At 40.8% G+C, this 14960-nt stretch overlaps 1 protein-coding gene across 1 annotated transcript in view; it reads right to left on the reverse strand.

The window, feature by feature from the left end:
• Positions 1 to 14960, reverse strand: part of AGBL1 (AGBL carboxypeptidase 1) — a 728885-nt gene that overhangs the window by 21094 nt on the left and 692831 nt on the right. The gene's annotated exons all lie outside the window — the stretch shown is intronic.

Below are 14960 nucleotides of genomic sequence, written 5' to 3' on the forward strand. Positions count from 1 at the left end.
TGTATTGAGGTGGCTCCTATGTTGGGTGCATATATAATTATAATTGTTATATCTTCTTGTTGGATTGATCCCTTGATCATTATGTAGTGTCCTTCCTTGTCTCTTGTAACATTCTTTATTTTAAAGTCTATTTTATCTGATATGAGTATCGCTACTCCAGCTTTCTTTTGATTTCCATTTGCCTGGAATATCTTTTTCCATCCCTTACTTTCAGTCTGTATGTGTCTCTAGGTCTGAAGTGGGTCACTTGTAGACAGCATATATATGGGTCTTTTTTTTGTATCCATTCAGCGAGCCTGTGTCTTTTGGTTGGAGCATTTAATCCATTCATATTTAAGGTAATTATCGATATGTATGTTCCTATGACCATTTTCTTAATTGTTTTGGGTTTGTTTTTGTAGGTCCTTTTCTTCTTTTTTGTTTCCCACTTAGAGAATTTCCTTTAGCATTTGTTGTAGAGCTGGTTTGGTGGTGCTGAATTCTCTTAGCTTTTGCTTGTCTGTAAAGCTTTTGATTTCTCCATCAAATCTGATTGAGATCCTTGCTGGATAGAGTAATCTTGGTTGTAGGTTCTTCCCTTTCATCACTTTAAATATATCGTGCCACTCCCTTCTGGCTTGTAGAGTTTCTGCTGAGAAATCAGCTGTTAAACTTATGGGAGTTCCCTTGTATGTTACTTGTGTTTTTCCCTTGCTGCTTTCAATAATTTTTCTTTGTCTTTAATTTTTTTCAATTTGATTACTATGTATCTCAGTGTGTTCCTCCTTGGGTTTATCCCACTTGAGACTCTCTGAGCTTCCTGGAATTTGGTGGATTTTTCCTTTCCCATGTTAGGGAAGTTTCCGACTATAATCTCTTCAAATATTTTCTTGGGTCCTTTCTCTCTCTCTTCTCCTTCTGGGACCCCTATAATGCGAATGTTTTTGCATTTAATGTTGTCCCAGAAGTCCCTTAGGCTGTCTTCATTTCTTTTCATTCTTTTTTCTTTATTCTGTTCCGTGGCAGTGAATTCCAACATTCTGTCTTCCAGGTCACTTATCCGTTCTTCTTCCTCAGTTATTCTGCTATTGATTCCTTCTACTGTATTTTTCATTTCAGTTATTGTATTGTTCATCTCTGTTTTTATTTTTTCTCTAATTTTTCTAGATGTTTGTTCTTTTATTCTTCTAGGTCTTTGTTAAACATTTCTTGCATCTTCTCGATCTTTGCCTTCATTCTTTTTCCGAGGTCCTGGATCATCTTCACTATCATTATTCTGATTTCTTTTTCTGGAAGGTTGCCTATCTCCACTTCATTTAGTTGTTTTTCTGGGGTTTTATCTTGTTCCTTCATCTGGTACATAGCCCTCTGTCTTTTCATCTTTTCTATATTTCTGTGAATGTGGTTTCTGTTCCACAGGCTGCAGGATTATAGTTCTTCTTGCTTCTGCTGTCTGCCCTCTGGTGGATGAGGCTATCTAAGAGGCTTGTGCAAGTTTCCTGATGGGAGGGACTTGTGGGCGTTAGAGCTGGGTGTTGCTCTGGTTGGCAGAGCTCAGTAAAACTTTAAACTGCTTGTCTGCTGATGGGTGGGGCTGGGTTCCCTCCCTGTTGGTTGTTTGGCCTGAGGCAAACCAACACTGGAGCTGACCTGGCTCTTTGGTGGGGCTAATGCTGGACTCTGGGAGGGCTCAAGCTAAGGAGTACTTCTCAGAACTTCTGCTGCCATGTCCTTGTCCTCACGGTGAGCCATAGCCACCCCCCCCACCTCTGCAGGAGACCCTCTAGCACTAACAGGTAAGTCTGGTTCAGTCTCCTATGGGGTCACTGCTCCTTCCCCTGGGTCCAGATGCACACACTACTTTGTGTGTGCCCTCCAAGAGTGGAGTCTCTGTTTCTCCCAGTCCTTTTGAAGTCCTGCAATCAAATCCCGCTAGCCTTCAAAGTCTGATTCTCTAGGAATTCCTCCTCCTGTTGCTGGACTCTCAGGTTGGGAAGCCTGACTTGTGGCTCAGAACCTTCACTCCAGTGGGTGGACTTCTGTGGTATAAGTGTTCTCCAGTTTGTGAGTCACCCACCCAGCAGTTATGGGAATTGATTTTATTGAGATTGCGCCCCTCCTACCGTTTCATTGTGGCTTCTCCTTTATCTTTGGATGTGCGGTATCTTTTCTGGTGATTTCCAGTGTCTTCCTGTTGATGATTGTTCAGCAGTTAGTTGTGATTCCGGTGCTCCCGCAAGAGGGAGTGAGAGCATGTCCTTCTACTCTGCCATCTTGAACCAATCTCCCTAGCACCAGTACCTTAAACACACATTTTAAGCAAAGCCGTTTCTCAATGGAAAATTTGTGCGTTCTCAGCAAACCTGGGTTGCCTTCCCCAACCCTTAACTTCATAGAGTTTTGGTCTATACCATCTTCAATCACAGAGACTTGATATTACATACCTGGGCAGAAAATGGAGCTTCCACTATCTGATCTCTACTTATTTCTTCATCCGAGTTTTCCAACTATATTCTCATACATGAGTCCTCCATTAAAGGTCACTTGGTCTTTCACGTGTTGTCACATGCACTCGGGGCTTTGCTGTTTCTCTGACTTGACTCATGCCGACTCTACTTGCAATGCTCTCTTTCTCACTGCTGGTAACTGAAACCTCCACATGTCTTAAGATCAAGCTCAAATGTTATTTCTTTCATAAAAAATGTCTGATTATGCAGGCTACAAATAACTACCTGGTGACTTTAATGCATTTTCCACTGTATTTTCCCTTACAGATCAGGAACATGTTTCAGATTAACCTGTAACTCTAATAGTTTTTATTTATTTATTTATTTATTTATAACATCTTTATTGGAGTATAATTGCTTTACAATGGTGTGTTAGTTTCTACTTTATAAGAAAGTGAATTAACTATACATATACATATATCCCCATATCTCCTCCCTCTTGCATCTCCCTCCCTCCCTCCCTATCCCACCCCTCTAGGTGGTCACAAAGCACCGAGCTGATCTCCCTGTGCTATGTAGCTGCTTCCCACTAACTATCTATTTTATATTTGGTAGTATATATAAGTCCATGCCACTCTCTCACTTCATCCCAGCTTACCCTTCCTCCTCCCTGTGTCCTCAAGTCCATTCTCTACATCTGCATCTTTATTCCTGTCCTGCCCCTAGGTTCTTCAGAACCATTTTTTTTTCTAGATTCTATATATATGTGTTAGCATATGGTATTTGTTTTCTCTTTCTGACTTACTTCACTCTGTATGATAGATGCTAGGTCCATCCACCTCACTAAAAATAACTCAATGTCATTTCTTTTTATGGCTGAGTAATATTTCATTGTATATATGTACCACATCTTCCTTATTCATTCATCTGTCGATGGACACTTAGGTTGCTTCCATGTCCTGGCTATTGTAAATAGAGCTGCAATGAACATTGTGGTACATGACTCTTTTTGAATTATGGTTTTCTCAGGGTTTATTCCCAGTAGTGGGATTGCTGGGTCATATGGTAGTTCTATTTTTAGTTTTTTAAGGACCCTCCATACTGTTCTCCATAGTGGCTGTATCAATTCTAATAGTTTTTAGCACTTGCTGTATACATAGAAAATGCTCAAAGCATACACTAAATTCAGAAATAGCATAAAACCTCACTTTTTTAACACAAGAAAAATGGACTCTGCCTCCAGATTAAGGATATTCCTATGTCTCTCCTGATTTCTACTGGCCACACACAGAAATTGAAGAGGTGAGGTGTTCAAGAGGATTCATACTTTAAAATTTGAAACTATAGAAGAGACAGTGCTAGAATGGGCCATTTCTTTACAAGAACATTTGCTAAAACTTCAAGTTAATCAGTGTTCTTCTGTGAGATTCTAGTTTGCTTGCCATAGGCTGATATTTGTGTTCTCTGTCCTAGGAAATTAAGAAGTAGTAGAATAAGATGTTTACAGCTAAGATGAAAAAGGCAGAAATGGATAGACGTCCAAAATTTGCAGGATGGGGGGTAAGAAGTTGGAGAGCCTATATGAAAAAACAAGATCAGGATGTATTTTGTTATCTTGGAAACTGTCTCCCAAATTCTATGTTTCTATCAGGCTCTCAGGTTTCAGATAAAAGGATTTTGTGCTGCTATTGTTAGACAGACTAAAAGAATTCTTTACACAGGCCTTTTTGTTGTAAGAACAAAATCAAATCTCCTTGTCTTCTGAAACACCCAGGGATTGCAAGGAGTTTACAGAGCAATGAATTCTGATCTCAGTTGTAGGAAAAAAACCAGATGGCTCTTGGTTTCAGAACATAGATCTATGTCCACACCACCTCCCACTGAGTTTGGGGCAAAACCCGACATTTTGTGAATGTCTTATTCTATTTCTGGTTACGAGTAACACATTTAATCTATGGATTATCACTTTTATCACACAGATTTTTCCTGACATTGAAGTTACATGATAGCCAGGCACAGTGGTCATGAGTTGAGTACCATAAGCGTCTTTGGGAAAAACCACTGGATAAGTGGAATAAGAATGAAGTGGGTATGTTTGTCAGAAACTATATGTTGTAGAGAGTGGTGATCCTTTTTGCCATGAAGTAGATAAATAATCAACACATGACATTTGAAGAGATGTGAAGTATTGAGAATAGACTCCCATGTTGTACAGACTATGGAGAAATCAAGTCTTTTCACAAAGTGTGGGAGAGCAAACTGTCAGTACCTTCAGAGGGAGGTTACCCTAACCCCAACAAGCCAATTTTAATTTATCCCACACTCAGTTCTAAGGGAACTTAATTAATAGGGTATTAACAGTAGAATCAATTTTACTATAAACATGACTGTTGACCTTCAAGGAAGTATTTTGATTTGAGCAGGTAACTAGGTACAGCTTGAGTTGGGTTAATGAAAAAATAGTTATAATTGTAAGTGACAATTATGGCCTTGTTAAAAAAAATATCAAAATCTGAACTCAATAGACAGACTCTGAGGATCATAACGGTGACAGGACATGAAAGACTGCAAATATCCTGTCAGAAGCAGATCAGAGACAGTTTGTCACAAGGAGTCAAAAAATAAATATCCTTCTAGGAGGGGCTGGGATAATTTGTTATAAGCATCATGATAAAACATATTATGCAATATATTATAGTAACTTTTGATATGACGTAAAACATGCCACAGCAGTTCGGCATAGGCAGAAGTAAATAAGTATCACTTAGCAAAGTCGTGATACTGTATTATAAGAATTATAACAAAGGGTAGTATGTATATATATATATAGTAAAGTTATTTCACATATTATATAAAACTATATATATAGTTTATATATAATAATACAAACTATTATATATATTAAACTATGTTTTATTACTGTAATTTATTTCAAAAGTGTCTTTAATAAAAATGAAAATAGCATTGTTAAATATATGCTTTAGCATCCCTGGTAGCATCTGCTATATTAGGTAGCTTTTTCCATTTACTAATTACTGAGTAACATAGCAATAACAACAGTAAGAAGCACAACAAAATGCATCTACTGTATCTGAAAGCTTACTGAGAAGCATTTTGCTAGATACTTTAAATAAATTACCTCATTTAACTCCACGGTATTGTTTTATACTTTTTGTCACTTCTGATTTCAAAATATAAGCATTCTGTTTCTGACTTTTTTTTTCTTGTGCCTTAGCCATACAAATGCCAAATTCATTAAAATTCTTGGAGTTACTAACTCATTTAATCCATTCATTCATTCAATAACCATTTATTGATGGTCTATGGATTATCTTTTCTTCATTTATCTATTCATTAATTTGGGAAAAGAAGGAAAGAAAAGCCAGCTTTTATCTACCTTCCATGTGTTGAGGGCTATTGCTATAGAAGAGAATACAGAAGACCTGGGGAGTGGAGTGGGGGACAGACATACTGAGAGATCATTTGCAGTGTTTTTCACTGAACATTCTAGCAGAGGAGCTGGCAGTGCAGGCTGGGAGCTCAGTGGATGAAACAAGTAATTCGGTCAGAGGGGTCGGGAAGGTGTCCTCAAACAGGGAACATATGAGCTTTGATCTGGGCAAGGACTAGGGGAAAGGACACCCCAGGATGAAAAGTAGTAGGTACAAAATCCTGGGAAAACATACCACACACAGCAACTGTGAGCCTTTTACGGAGCTGGAAGCATAAACTGTGTGTGGTTAGTGGTGGGACATGAAGCTGCGGGGTTGCTTAGCCAAGGAGAAGAAACCAGACCTAATTGTATAGGTCATTTCATTTTGTGTTTATAAAGAAGATGCTGGAATGAACTCCCTACTCCTTTCGCATTAGATATAATTATTTAAACATAACTTGTTAGAGATTAGCTGTTTAGTTGAAGAAACATAATTAATTGGAGCAATGTATTAAATAATAATATTTGACATCATTAATGAGGGTATAATTATATGTGCTACTTAAAAACAGTGCAATACTGATATTTTCTCATCAAATGAAGCAAAAATTAACTACAAAGCACCTTAGCTCCTTGATTAAATTCATTTTGGAATTCACATTCTTGGCAATAATCACTCAAATTTAGAAAAACTATCTTAAATTTCTCCATACAAACTCAAGTAAGTATGAGAAAAATGGAGGCACATTTTCATAAGCAACAGGTAAATAAAAAAACAGGGGCAGGGGAGATTCCCACTGGGTACATGTAAATTAAAAAAGGCCTCTTCCTCCTTTCAGACTTAGGAGGACTTAGAGAAAATGCCCCCAGAGAGTTGCCATTTAGCTGTAGATTATCACAAGGGCCCAAGAGAAGCCTGATCCTAAAAGAGCTGGCCTTGCATTGATCGAGAGGAGTAAAGAAGGACCAACATCATGGACCACTTAATAGGGGCCAGTCACCATGTTTAACACATTATATTCACTATTCCTTTAATTTTCAGGAAAGCCCAATGGGTTAAGTACTATTAATATGCTTAATTTTTATATGAGAAGAGTAAAAAGGTTAGGTGATTTGCCCAAGGTCATTCAGCTAATAATTAGTAGTGGCAGGATGCGCCCTGAGGTTTTGCTGACAATTCTATACTGGGAGACATTGTGTACTGTCATCAGAAAGGCTACAGTTCAGTTGCAAATACAGGAAGTCATTAAATGTGAACATGAGCATATTTTATTATTTGATTTGAACACTGCATTTGAATGATATATGGCTGTCCTTTGCTGTCTGTTATCTAGCAAATAGCATCTATGGGAAATGGGGCTCCAGGGTACCACTCTGGCTTATTTAATTCTGGGAGAGTGATTAGGAAATGGAGTACAGCACGTTCCTCTCAGAAAACTACTGTTTATGGGATGCCAACAAAGATTTGTGAGTTAGATGATGGTATCGGTTGAATTATATTAAACTGCTATTTTTTGCAGGTCAAGAGAGGTCCAATATCAGCAATTTCATATGTTTGAACTTAATGCTATTAGATCTTTCCATTGAAAGGTCTCCTCGGCAAGATGTATAGCATGGAGTGGGGGAAATGGAACAGGAAGACAAGTTTGAATGTTCTTGCAGTGATCCAGGTGAGAAAGAATGACTGTTTTCATAAAAGTCGCGTCTAAGGGAGAGGTTAGAATCCTCTGCAAACTGACAGATAACCAAGAGGAGACGAGTAGTGAGAGAGTTAGAATCATCAGGACGCTGAGATTTTCAGTAAAAGAAGCTGGGACCATCATATGAGCTAAGGCTTCTCCCACCACAAAGAATTATTTTACAAGAGATTTTCCTCCTCTTTCTATAGAGTTTATTCTATATTTCATGTTTGCGTCTGTGCTAATTCAAGATATACCTTTCTGTTTTAGAAGTAAACTTGCAAAGAAAAAGTGACAGATTCCCAAAGTTGCGAAACTGAATGCAGCATTGCTGGTGAGGAAAGGACCCGACAAGCCTGCCTGCCACACACACGCACCATCTCCCAGGCTCATCAGCACGGTGTGCAGTTCATCCGCTCAGCTCAGCAGATGTTAATCAGCTCCTACCAGGAGCCGGGCTCAGGGCCAGGTGCCAGGTGTGGGGTGAAGCACACTCCGTCTCTCTCCTCCCCTGACCTGCCTTGTCCGGGAGGCTGTCAGTTCACTGTGCAAATGCAGTGAGAAAGATGCAGACTGTGATGGGCAATGGGGGGGCTACAGGCTGGAGGAGAACAGTAAGAGGGGTCTTATCTGATCTAGTGTGTGTTGGTATCACACACACAGACACACAGGCACACGCACACATGTACACTCGCATGCATGCACACACCCATACCCACTACACACATACAAATGCACACATGCACACACACTCATACCTACACATGCACACCCATACACAAACACACAAGTGCACACACAAATGCACGTTACCACACACTCATGTTCACATACTCTTATACCTACATGCACACCCATATATACACACATGGACACACACATGCACACAACTCCAATCTACACACACACACAGATGCCACGCTTGTGGACACAGAAACACACACGACCAACCACCACTCCCAGGGTACTCTGAAGAGGAACCTTCTCAGTACTGTTCAGATTCAAAGAACTTTTTTCCTCCTGTCAGCCATCCTTGGTCCTCCTGACACATAAAAATCATTCCTAAATTTCTCCATCCTCTGACTCCATGCTTGGAATGGTTACAACTTTGCTTCCCTGTTTCTCCTTTTGTCCTGATAATTATATTAACAGTTCTGAATAACAGTTCCCATAAACAGCAGTTCCAGGTGAAGGAGCTTCAACTGGGAGGATGTGAGTCCTGTACATGGGCTGATTTCCTGTTTTTATTACTGATATACTTCTAGAGTCTGCTTTCCAATGTTACTTCAGTAAGGAAAGCCTTTATTGGTACCTAAAGCTGAGATTCGGCAAACTCTGAGATTCCCTTGCCTGTTGTTACCGGGAAAAAAACCAAAAGCTTTCTGCTTTGAGTTTCTTCTGACAGGCTCCCTTGCTGAAGGAGGCTCTGACCACTGCCAGGGCCAAGTTTATCATGCTGCTCTGCCTTCCCTTCTAGATTTCCCCCTGCATCTGCTGCCTGCTTTCTGTTGCCGGTCCCCATATTTTTCCCAAGTAAACTGAAGTTCCTCCCTGCGGTGGAAGGACAGTCCAGGGCCCATGGATAACCTGGTAACTTCCCCCAAAGTGTAAAAGGTGACGTGCCTGCCAAGCAGAGCCACTCCAGGCCACCTCTGACAAATACCCAAAAACACACGTCAGAGCCAAGTAAAGATCATCTTCAGATTGTCCCCGGCAGAGCAGAGAAAAACTTCTCGTCATCCTCAGAAAAGAGCTTTCTGGAACATAAGGCCAAAGGAAAGGGGTAATTTATTGTGGGGATTGCGTATTAATCAGTTTTCAGGAATTCCTTGGGTAATTACAACCTGTAACATTTGTAATTGATTTGGCCAGATTAAAACCGGGAAGCTTTGGTGCATCAGTGGAATTAATAAGTGGCCAAGGAGAAGTGGGGGGAGGAAGTGTCTCACCTAAGAGATGAGGAGAAGGTTGGCCTCACACCAAGCCCCAGACAACACCTTCCCTGGAGTCAAAATGGCAGTAGGCATCTAAGACTGTACACTCAGCTGGTGAGTTCTTTCCCCCCAAAAGACCATATGGGGGGCACCTGAGCGGCTCGTTAACAATTAGAGGAGTGCGCCCCTGGGGTCTTGTGAAGTCAGACACCTACCTCAACCCCACCTTGATACTGGTCAGGCCAAGAAGATTGGCATAATTAAAAATCACTTATTTTGCAAAAGAGGAGGAAGGGGCCCTTCTCCAGGAAGAGATGAGGGGCAGAGATAGGATGAATGGGGCGAGGATGCAGGAAGGAAGCTGCCTCCTGCCAGACATACTCTCTGGCTGAACACCTCCCTCTTGAGCCTTGCGGATGGCCTTCTGTTCTTCATGATCATGGACAAAAGACTCTTGCCCCCTCTCTGTCTTACTCATGCCTCTGCCTTGAGCTGGAACAGCACAATGGCTCTTCGGGTGTTGGGCTGGGGGAGATGGCTGCTGAAGGTCCTGGGACTCAGACATCCCCTCTCAGGGGCTGCCCCCCAAGCTGAGCGGTCCAACCATAGAGGTAATAAGGTGCCCCTGATAAACAGTGCTGTGGAGGTTGTGGATGGAAGACCAGGTATGGGGATTCAGGAAAAGAATGAGTAAGATGTCCCAATTTAATGGGCTTATTAGTTAACATTTACGGAGCACATTCTCTGTATTAGGCATTGTCTGTGGCTGCTTTTGTGTTACAAGAGCAGAGCTGAATAGTTCCAAGAGAGTGTATGCAAAGCCTGAGATATTTACTGACAGAACAAGTTTGCCAAGCCCTGCTCTAGAACAAAACCTTAATCACAAAAGCACACTCTATGCACAGGAGCGTGTGTTCATTCTTTCTCCAGGGTTTCATGAAAACGATGATCTGTGGGCTAAGCTACTGAGCTCCATGTTGAAATCTGGGGGCTATTTTCTGCTCCAGGAGAGAGACAGTTTACCCTTTCCAGTGTTCTTTGTTTTTCCCCATCAACATGGAGGAGAGGTGGAAGAAGGGCTCACCATGATGGGGATGGCTCCATTTAAAATACAGACACATGTCATTAGAAACACCATTTTTAGCTTTGACCTTGGGGAGAATGAATGTGAGAAGAGAGACATGGGTTGGTAACCACACTGCCTGCAATGGGGCTGGGGGGGAGTAGGTATCATGGAATAAATAATGCTTAATGAGTAATCCAAAGAAGTGGCCAGAGAAAAGTTGCTAAACTATGGAGCACAGAGTGGCCCTCAGGTCTCTTTGCTTGGTATGTTTCTAATAGCTGAAAGTTATAGAAGTTAGATAAATGTTCACAGTCTTCCAGGTTCAGAGTATATGGCCTCCCAGTAAGGATGGCATATGTCTAACTGGACTTGGAGATGCAGCCTCATGTTGTTCTCCCATGGGCGGGGCTCATGCCTTAGCACTTTCTACTTGTCCCTTTCCCAATACAGACAAGAAGGAGAGTTTCCAAGTATCTTTTAACAAGAAGGTCCATCATCAGAGGTCACTGGTTTTATTTCCCATCTCCAAGAACATTACCTAATTTCCTACAGAAGAGATGGTTATCTGCCTAGTCTCTTCATGGAAGAGCATGCCAGCCAGGTCTGGTGACATACATTTAAGCAATCTCTTCCATTGACTATAAGCACCTTTTGTACTATCCACTTAGAAAATGGCACAGAGCTGGGCACCCGCCACCTACTTTCCTCCAGGAGTTGTGACTCAGGTTTTCTTAGCTAGTCCACGGTTGGGTGGCACTCAGGATGACTGAAGTGCAGTAAGCTAGGTGAGCCCTCAGTGAGCATGAGGACGTGGGGGTGGAGACTGGTTATGGGCTTTCATGTATTTGAACACATAAAATTTGACATTTGATAATTGACCCACGTACACTACTCGTACGGACTGGGAAGATTTTCTTAAGCCCGGTAAGTGAGATAAGTGGATAGAATTAGACCTTAAATGCCTTTTCCAATCCCAGAAACTGAAAAGTAATATTAATAATGAGATACATCACTATTGCTATTGTTATCACTGTGCCTGACCCTACACCACGTGATTAGCATCCGTCTACTCATTCAAACCTCTCAAAAACCCTAGCCTTAGAGGCAGGGGTTATTATTGCATTCTAGAAAGGAGGAAACTGAAGCTCAGGGAGCCCAAAGCATGCTTATAGGAAGTAGCAGATGAAACCTGGTCAGCCACGGACTCTCTCTTTGGCCCAGAACCAACAGCAACCATTCCCAAGAGGGACTTTCTCCTACAAGAAAGGAGGATCCAGGAGTCAATTTTCTTACATCGGGAGCACCTGATCTGAACATTGTTCTGGGACCCCAAGGCAGCAGCATCTCCACTCTGATTCTCTGTTATGCCTGAAGTCCTGCCCTGAATCATGGACCACGTTACTAGATGTGATCTTTCCACCTGTCCCCCATGGTGCCTTCCCCTGTGGTTGAGCTCTGCCTCTCTCATTGCTCTCATCTGCTTGGATGGGCCTCCCAGGTCATGACTTGAGTCCAAGACGGTAGCTCCCTAGAAACTGAAACTTCATGTTCCACTCTTCAATGTCTTGAGTATAAATGCTGGCCTGGATCAAACTGGAGTTCACTGTACTCTCTTATACTTGGTGACAGAAGAGGTCCCAGTATTTATGACAAATAAAACTCTGTATTCTGTCTGACAAAGCTTCTATGATGATTCAGTAGCCAAGGGACCACTTTGCTTCCTTCTTTACCAATTGCCTGATGGTCCATGTGAATTGCCTGTTGGTGGAGGATGAGTGATGAGGAGGAAGTCAGGTCTCACGCTGAAGTAAGGTGATATCTCAACCTTGATCCTCCAGCCTAGATTTCCCTGATCTCTACCCAATTCTTAATGGTAACCCCCTCAGGATCCCCTTTCTAATCTCTAACTTTAGTCCAGCCTTTGACCATAGAGGCCAGAAAGTTGGAGGAAAGCCAGGGGTTCAATATCCTATGTGATTGTTAATTTCTTTCCCATAGAAAACAAATCTTTATGTCAGTTCTGTGCTAACATTGCATCTTTAACATCATGGCAGTAGCTTTAGGTCACTAGGCATTAATAAAACAAATTGACTTGCACAGATGCAAGTCAGACACTATAGAGAAAGCTATGAGGCTCACTGCTAATCCCAACCACTAATTCATCCCCTACTCTTCTATGGAATCTTCTATTAAAAAATAAGTAACATAATAAACTCCAATTAAATGATGCCAAAGGTCATGCTGTGTAAGGGAAATGGCACTTTTCTCAACCACAGTCTGGATACAGAGATGTGATTTGGCTCTGGGCTTGTCCCATGAAGCAGGCACGCTTGTAAGACCTAGATCTTATTGATGGTGGCAGTGGTAGAGCCTGATGGAGTGGGTGCCCTGAGTGGAGACTGGGGAGGCCCAAGACTGATTTCATGCTTTTATTGTTATTAAAAGATCCTTAGCATTTAGGTTGAGGGAAACTGTGGGACTTTTTCTCTGGGAATTATGAACAAAAATCCAAGAAAGAAAAATGTATATATATATATATTTTCTGTTTTGTATTTTTGAACTCTTCTAGATTTAAAGTCCTGGTTATGATCTCTTAGTTTTCTGATTTGCAAAACAATAACAGTTGGTTCTGTTACTTATCAGACAGGGACATAGTAGGGAGTGACAAATGAAGTTGTGATGTTGGAGGTCATACTTGGAGATACGCTGAAAAACATTTTTAAACTGTTGGATTGCTACCAATTAGGGTGTCATAAAATCTTATTTTTAAAGATCACAGAATGAAGAGACCAGAAAGCAGCATATATTGCCAATAAAAGTAAAAGTAGGGATTGTTTCATTAAATTTTGTCTATGACTGTATGTATGTACGTTTGCACATACTCGGTCACTGCACAAGATGTACTAAACAATGTGGGTTGCATTAAAAAAAAAATTGAAAAACTCTGTTCTAAAGGTTGACCTTAGGTCAGTGAAGAGGGAAAAATACCCCATTCCTTCTCCCTGTGGTTCATCCCACAGAGAGGGATTTTCCTGATCCTGGGTCATTTGGCTCTTAAGTGGCAGCTGGTATTTCCTGGCCCCTCTAACAGGGGCCCATTCATCCACTCTGATTCCCCTTCAGTAAGGACCACGAGCTTTTCTCAAATCAGGAGCAAGATGGATTGAATGACCAGTGTAGGGAGAAAAAACTAACCGTAATTTAGTACTTATTATGTGTTGGTTACTGGCACCAAAACATTAAAAAATATAAACTTCACAACAATCCTAGGGCAGGTATTTTACTTACTTTTGCACATAAGTTGAGAGAGGCAGCATCATGATTTTTCCAAAAGACCTTACTATCTAAATCATTTTTTAATTGAGGGCATTGTGTTAAGTGAACTAAGTCAGAGAGAGAGAGAAAGACAAATACTGTGTGATATCACTTATGTGCGGAATCTAAAAAATACAACAAAGTAGTCAATATAACAAAAAAGAAGCAGACTCACAGATATAGAGAAAAGCCTAGTGGTTACCAGTGTCGGGGGAGGGGAAACATAGGGGTCGAAGAGGGGGAGATACAAACTATTGGGTGTAAGATAGGCTATGAGGATGTATTGTACAACATGGGGAATATAGCCAATATTTTGTAATAACTGTAAATGAAAAGTAACCTATAAAAATTTTATAAAAAATAAAAAGATAAATTATTTTTCCTTTTATTTAAATAATCCCTGGGACTGTTTCCATGCCCTGTGAGAAGGATTGGGAAATATTGGCAAAATTGTGGCTCTCCATAAAGGCACTTTATGTTATTTTATAGGAAATAATGTATGTAGGTACATCAGGCTTTACAATGAACGAAGCACATCACAGCCTTCTTGTTTGACATAGTCTGTGTCCCTCACCACATATCCATCAGATGGGTAGGAGAGTATTCTTCCCATTGTAGAGACTGGGAAATGAAAACAGAGATGGCAAATGATTCACAAACTTAATAGGAGGAGATGGAGTCAAATCTTGCTTTCAAGTCCACTGTTCTTTGAACCATAACCACTATCGTTATGACTACATAAAGACCCTTGTGTCTTGAGTTGCATTCTATAGTTTTTATTATGCTGGAGGCAAAAAAAAAAAAAAACATTACAAAAAGAGGAAGAAAACCCACATTACTAAAACTATGGACTGGAGATTTTTAAAACATCTTTAAATGCACTGAACACAAGTAGATTTTTAACATTGTTATTCTCATTACATTTCATTCTCTCCCAACACTCAGCGAAAACTAACCAGATTACCAACTCCTTTATAGAATACTGAGAATTTTGTTCAGAAATCAACTCATCTGACTCAGCAGGGAAACAGGAAAGACCAACATGCCTTTGCCCCCATACTGCATCTGCCAAGCTCTTAGAATGAAAAGCAGAAGATAAAGCTTTTC

This window comes from Eubalaena glacialis, chromosome 2 (assembly GCF_028564815.1).
Source record: "Eubalaena glacialis isolate mEubGla1 chromosome 2, mEubGla1.1.hap2.+ XY, whole genome shotgun sequence".
Taxonomy (NCBI): Eukaryota; Metazoa; Chordata; class Mammalia; order Artiodactyla; family Balaenidae; genus Eubalaena; species Eubalaena glacialis.